The sequence below is a fragment of the Mercurialis annua genome, linkage group LG8 (genome assembly GCF_937616625.2).
Source record: "Mercurialis annua linkage group LG8, ddMerAnnu1.2, whole genome shotgun sequence".
Classification (NCBI taxonomy): domain Eukaryota; kingdom Viridiplantae; phylum Streptophyta; class Magnoliopsida; order Malpighiales; family Euphorbiaceae; genus Mercurialis; species Mercurialis annua.
In genome coordinates this window covers 31,083,231-31,090,806 of record NC_065577.1, presented here as the reverse complement: position 1 = coordinate 31,090,806, position 7,576 = coordinate 31,083,231, and the positions used below count along the sequence as shown (strand labels likewise).

The 7,576-nt window shown below is 34.5% G+C and overlaps 1 long non-coding RNA gene across 1 annotated transcript; it reads left to right on the top strand.

The window, feature by feature from the left end:
- The first annotated feature begins 766 nt into the window (after nucleotides 1–766).
- On the top strand, nucleotides 767–5,913 carry LOC126660070 (uncharacterized). The gene is made up of 2 exons (XR_007635204.2): nucleotides 767–910; nucleotides 5,146–5,913. It is a non-coding gene; the product is annotated as an uncharacterized LOC126660070 (long non-coding RNA).
- Nucleotides 5,914–7,576: the final 1,663 nt, after the last annotated feature.

Here is a 7,576-nt window from a genome sequence, read left to right as displayed (position 1 = left end):
TAATTCGAACTAATCTGTAATACCCCGTAGAATTATTAGTGTTTATTTTCGCTAGTGTCCAATTTTAATGGGTTAATTACATATAAAATCACCACCTTTACACGAATTTTCAAAAATAACACGACCTTTAAAACGTGTCAATTCAGGGCATCACCTTTCATTTCTTTTCAAAAACAACATGGGCACATTTTTTGATAAAATTTTGCTGACTTGGACACCCGATGAGAGGGCCACGTGTCACGCCACGTCAGCAAAAATGCCACTAAAAATGTGCCCGTGTTATTTTTGAAAAGAAATGAAAGGTGGTGCCCTGAATTGCCACGTTTTAAAGGTCGTGTTATTTTTGCAATTTCGTGTAAAGGTGGTGATTTTATATGTAATTAACCCAATTTTAATTGATTAGGACCTCGAAAATAGTGAATAAATTCATGTGATGAATTTATACGTGTGATAATGTGATTTGCTATGTGTTTGCCTTAAATGTGATTTTTGGCAATTTTACGTGTTAAAAGTGAATTTTGCGATTTTTCACTAAAAACCGTAAAAATAATTATTTTAAATATTTTTAAAGGCCCAAAAATATTTTAACTCAGCCCATATGATATGATTTAATGTTTTTGAATATTTGGTAAAGTTGAGATTATTTTGCCCCTAGAGTTCGAATTATTTACAAGAATGCCATAATGGCAAACTTGTAAATAATTGAACAACCAAATAATATCTAGATATTTTCTTAAGCTAAACTTGGTGCCCAAGTCTCTAATCTTCTTCTCCATTTTTGTGGGTGCCGAATACACCATAACTCACAACACCAAGCTTTATTCTTTGATTTTCTCTCAAAAAATTTCTTCACGAAAATTGTCGGGAATATTGCGTAGATCGTGTAGGTGTATTTGCATGTTGAATCAAGGTATAATTTCAAGCTCAAATCTTAGTTTTTATTTGCTGATGTTGTTTGAGTTCTAGAAACATGCCTAGGATGGTTTAAAATTATGTTTAATTGATTAATTAACTAGTTTTAGTAATTGTTTTAATGGGTTTCGGTTTTAAATAATTTTTCCGTGAAAATTAAATTATTTATTTAAATTTCTGGGCTGATCTATATGTTGAGATTTATATATGCTTTAAAGTGAAATTTTTGTGGATTAAAAATGTTAAACATTTCGGGTGTTAATTTAATTAGTTGGGTTTCGGTTTTTTAATTGTTTTAAGGCTTAAAAATAGCTTAAAAATGGTAAATAAGTGGATTTTTAATTTCTGGAAATAATTTTATTTATGGATGAGTTATATTTGTGGTTGATGTTAATTAAATGCTTAATGGTTAATTTTTAATGGTTTAATAATCGGGTTTAAATTTTAATAACTCTATTCGGCCAAAATTGTTCTAAAAAGGGTAAAACTGTCATTTTAATTTCTGGGCAGAAATTATTTATGAAAAATTTATGAAATGTGTTTGATAATTATTTGTGGAGTTTAAATAATTTTTGTGAAGTGTTTTGACAGATTAATAATCGGTTTTGATTATTAATTAATATTTCGGTTTTAATGGTTAAAATAATGACAAATATTATTTTAAAATTTTGGGCTGCTGTTTTTACAAGATAAAAATTAAAAATGTATTTGAAACTGAATTTGGTGAATTTCGGTGTTAAAATGGCTTAAAATGGATTTTTAAGCGTTTTTAGCGTTTTTGAGTTTTCCGGCCAAAACCACCGGAATACGGTGACCGGAGTTTGAGTGAAGGGGATAGAGCATGTTGGCTCAGTCCTAAACTCAGTTGGCAGCAGTTAGTGCCGAAATGTTTTTGGCAGAAAATAAGGGGGGGCCGAGCCCCGGGTCAAAAATATTTTACGGAAAAATATTTTTGGATATTTTTGAATTGTAATATTGTCACGACCCATTTTCGTGAATCGCGACCGGCGCTAGGGTATGGGTAATGTAGTACCAAAACCCGTAGCTAGCCTTTCATTTATCCCATAAACACATAAACCTGCAGAAAACCAATGCTCGGGGGCAACCGAGACTTCAGCCTAAAGCTAGCAGTTATAATATTAAACAGTTAATATAACATGCTTAATCAAATCCGAGTCTAAAATAGATTCATCAGGAATCAAAGTAAATAATACAGCATGCTAGAGCAATATAACCAGTCGAACCAATCCGACAAAATAAATAATAATAATAATAAGACGTCTAGATACTACTGCGGTCTAAGAATAAAACAGTTTTACAGTTCTACTAAAATAAGTGGAACCTCCGAAGAAAAGTAAATGCGGAGATCACCAGACTCTCTCAGATCATAACCCTGGGGAAAAATTTGGGAAAACAACGGGGTCAGATATACTGAGATGAGTTTATACCACTATCTACATATATTAAGTGGAAAACCTTTAAAACCGTTTAAAACGTTTAAATACGTTATTACGAATAATAGTTGGAACCCTAATCCACAATTCTAATTAATAAACATAATCCAATAGGTCTGGTCCCGAGAGCTGAGCTACACCGAGTTACCACTGACCACACTTACACCAGAGTCCCGAGAGCTGAGCTACACCGAGTTACTCTACTTGGTCCCGAGAGCTATGCTCACACCGAGTTACCACATTACCATAATTACCTTTCCCAGATCATTACCGGTGCGCACGCAGTCCTAATGATGCCCATTAGGTAGCATGTTCCAACTAAGAGCCATAATATAAAAACAGTTCGAAATATACGTACAGTATATATATTTAATATTAAAATAACAATTTACTTAATAAAGCGGTAAATAGTAAATATAAACTCACTGCTTGCTAATCCACGTGAAAACCTGGCAAGCAACTAATCCTGGTTCACCTCTGAAGCACGAACAGTAGTCGGTCTAGAAAATATAAAATAATTGTTAAAAATAGACCCTAACTCTAGAGAGTACTAGACGCCACATAGGACTAGCACAAATAACACGTCGGAATAAAACAATCCAGAACAACACAAAAATACCCAGTAGGTAGAAACGCCCAATTAAAACAAGTATATTGAGTTCTCGCTTTAAAAATCCAATTTATAAATATTATTTAAAAATCTTTAAATAATAATTAATATCCAAATAGTGGGTTAGCCGAGTTATCATCAACTACCAAGCTAACCTCACTTGTCGGGTGACCCAAGTCTAGCCCGACTCAACACATTTACCAAATATAAACCCGAGTTTATAATTCGTTAAAATAATAAACTATTTTAAAAGCAGAACTCAATAACTTTAATTTCAAGTAACCCAAGTTACAACCCACAAATCTAACCATTTTAAGTTTAATAAAAGTTTAGGGACTAAATCGTACTTTAACCAATTAGGGACTAAATTGTACTTTAGCCAATTTGATATCCGAAATCAATTTATTGCTTTTCTTTATAATTAAAACCAACAATAAAGTTATTAACCAAAAATCCACTTAATTAAGTTATAAAATAAGTTTAGGGGCTAAATTGTAATTTAGCCAACTTTTGACAAAACGACATTTGAAAACAAATATAATTACCCGAGTAATTATATTAACTTAATTATGATTAACTATTGCTTTCTATTAACTATTGCTTTCTATTTTTAATTTGTGAATCAAATAAAATCCAAGTATTTTTGTAAAGTTTAACTCTAAGGATTTATTTGATTTGAACAAAACATTTTGGTGATTAACCTAGGTAATTAACCATCTTCTCTATTTGAAACAAACATGAACCCCGCCCCACATGAATCTCCAACAATAACCCCATCTCAAAACCAAAACAGTAGGTACAATCATCAAAACCAAACTTGTATCTAACCATTATATTCAAACAAAAGCATGAGATTAAGGTTTGCAAAGCACATGGATCAAGCCAAAGCAAAAGCAAGAACTAAACTTAATCACTTAATAAAACCCATAACAGAAACACTAAGAATAAGAACACGGCAGTGAAAGAAATCAAGCAACGATAACCAAGAACAACCAAATTACTACGGATCCGAGAACCAAATGATGAAACAACTCAGTCTAAGAGCTTGATCTAATAACTACTAATCATGCCAAGGGATCCATAATCAAAAGACAAGCAAAACAAAACCAAAAGAGGAAGGGATGGTTCGGCAGAAACATTGCAGCAAAACAGAGAACACCTTTGCGTATAAAAACGATGAAACGGGATTGATTAGAACGAGATCGACGGCGTACCGTTCAGCGAAACTGAGATAGGGAGACGTAGGGAATTGAGTCTAGAACGTCTGAGATCAAGCGGAATCAATTTCGATCTAGAAACGAAAGAGAACGAACCAAATTACGTAATGTCGTTCATAAGCAAAATCTGGAAATCATAAGAATCAGAAAACTTACCGAACAACGATCTTTGGAAGATGATAACAGCTTCGATACTCAGCGAAATGACAAGCGGAAAACGGCTAGGGTTCCAGTGATGAGTGGTGAAGATTTTCTGTTTAGAAGTCGAGCTGATATAACGAGAGGAAGTAGGTCGAAAATAGGTCGGAAGTGGGCTGGGCGAAGGGGTCCAAAAGGAAGACCTGTTCCCGAACGGGAATAGCCATTTCTGGCCTGCTCCCGTTCGAGAAAGGGCCTGGTCTCGAACGAGACCAGGCCTGCAAGTGGGTTCTCGTTCGAGAATCCTTGGATTCTCGAACGAGAACCAAAAATAAATACTCAGGTCTCGATTTGAGACCTGAGTTAACCAGAAGTGGTTCAACCACTTCGGTTGAACCACAAACCAAGAAGAAATCATTTTTTTTTAAACCGAACCAAAACGAATCGAACCACGAAAATCTACGAAACTTCAAATACCCCTCAAAACACATCCGGAACCACGTCGGAAATTAACAAAATAAATTTAAAATTTTACGGGATATTACAAATATGATTGTTGATATTTTCTAAAAGTGTATTTTTAGAAAACTATGTGAATTGAATGTGTGTTAGAATTATATGGAATTATAATTCTATGTTTATTTATTGAAATAAATAAACTATGTGGTGTATCGTATAGAAATACGATGACGCGGAAATAGATAGTCGGAATCAAATTTGGTTTGTGATTATGTGGTTATATGGTTGAGTCGGTCTAGAGTATATCCTAGAATTTAGAGTTATTACATTTATTAATGTTTAATCTCTAAATTAGATCCAGCGAGTTTTGTCGCGGAAACCGGCGAGCAAAGGTTTTGAATATTCGACGGGTGGTATTTTTATATTTGGAATAAGCGAGTACTGTGAGTGTGTTTACAACTTATACTGCTAAATATTAGTATTAAAAATATTGCGAACTGCTTTACATGATTTGCAAATGCTTTATTTTATTTTGAATTTAAATCGCATGAACTATTCATAGTGTTGAAACCGATTTAGATTCATTGAAACATGCTTACTATTGGGCGGCAATAGTGCTGTGTGATCACCGGTATTGCATTTAGAATGGGTTGCATGTGAATATACTGTGTGAATCCTGGCGACGGCCTGGAAAGTCAGGCGACGGCCTAGACTCTGTGTGAACAGATCTTCAGAGGCAACGGAATATAGACGACCAAAGGCAGTCAGCAAACTGCCGAGATCTGAGAGGTTGAACCTTTTATAAAAAAAAAGTGAAATTGGCGACAGTATTTATGTACTGCCGAAATCCGTTGTATTGTAAGAAGAGTCTGGGACTTTCAAATACGTAAAATAAGAATAATCGGATTTGACTGGCTAAAAGTACAAAAAGAGAAAATAAATACGGCCAAAGAAAAATAAAAGGTTAACCCGAATGGAATTGGAAAAAAAAATGGAATATTTATGTTTCCTGTGTTGAAAGCATATAGGAACATGAATCATGGTTTAGGGTTTCATATGAATCGGTAATCTGGAATGCATTGCTTTCATATTAATGTTTATTAGTACATGTTGTACGCATTCACCAGTTTTTATAACTGACCCCGTTGAATTTAATATTTTTACAGGCGAGTAGTTTGAGGTGAGGATTTCCAATTTCTTGTTCCGGAAATCCCTGGATTGAATAAGTGAGAATGACTTTCCTTTATGTGTCTAGAGTTGCAGTAGCTAGAGTTATGAACAATGATACCCTAGTAGTCGTTGGACTTATTTATGCTTATATTTTATTATAACGCTTAAACTCTGATAATATGTAATGTGTGAATGCTGTGCGAAAGTCCGAGCGACTGCACTTGAATAAAATGCGATGAACGCATCTGCATAGTGAAATGCAGTTAAGTCCATAGAGAAATGGCCTGCATAGTGAAATGCAGTAATAACCATAGTAAGATGGTATGCATATTGAGATGCATGATAAACCATAGCGAAATGGTTTTGAAACTAAAATGCAATAATTAAAGAGAAAATTATGTGCATGTTTTAAATGGTAATTTTTATAAGAACGTTTTAAACTGCGATTTTAAAATGTTCGAAAATGATTTGAATTCCGCGAAAAATTTTAAGTGATTTTTAATGTATTTTTAAGGCTTGCTACGGGTTTCGGAGCAACCACTCCCATTCCCTAGCGCCGGTCTCGACGCCGAGAATCGGGTCGTGACATAATCGACAATTAGTCGATAAACTAATCAATTCCAATAATTTTACGCGAAAACGTCCAAATTCCTCAAAAATATCGATCGGCCTAACACTGTGCGAGCGCACGTCTCACTGTGCGTTCGCACAGTGGACTTTGCGTTCGCACAGTCCCTGACTATGCGTTCGCACAGTCCTGCTGTGCGTTCGCACAGTTGGACCGTGCGGCGCACAGCCGCGGGTTTTCACCCCTGCTCCGTTTCCGACGTGCTTGATATAAAAACGATCATAACGCATCCAGAACGCTTAATCTATATTCAAAACATCCAAATTTAATCCTAAAACCATTTAAAACGAATAAATCGTTCCGTGGCCTAAAACTTTAACTCGATATAACTTTAAATTCATCCATCCAAACGGTAAAACGTCAAGCTTACCGTGATTCGCCGTCGAAATACGATCAATTCGAGCTATAGAACGTCGGAAACGGACGAGAAACGGAGATCGAGCGGCGGAACCGTAATGAAATGACGAAGAAAATGAGGAAAGGGAAGGAGTCTGAGAATGAGAGATTCTGGATCATTCTTCCTTCTCATTTTACATATATATATGGTTAAAATACACTTTGGTCCTTCATCTCTTTAACTTACCAATTCTCTTTAAAACTTTCTATTTTAACTTATCGATTAATTATTTACTTTAACTCAATTACGTACGTATTATTTATACCCAAATAAATAATACGACTCCAAAATTATTATTTTCCATTAATAATCTTTTAATCGCTATTTTCTAGCTTAATTGGCTAATTTACGTTTTAACCCTTAAACTTTTCAAAATTTACAATTTAATCCAAAACGCATCCGCGCCCAAATTTTAAAAGGTCTCCGATTGACCCGAAACTTTTAGCACAAATACCATAAAACATTTCGCGGACCTTGGCGAAATAATTATCATCTCGAGATTTATAATTTATTTTATATTAATTTCCGAAGTTATTTTACTTAATTTCCGCTAATCCGCGCAATATCTATTACTTTAAGTTCTCGTTATCA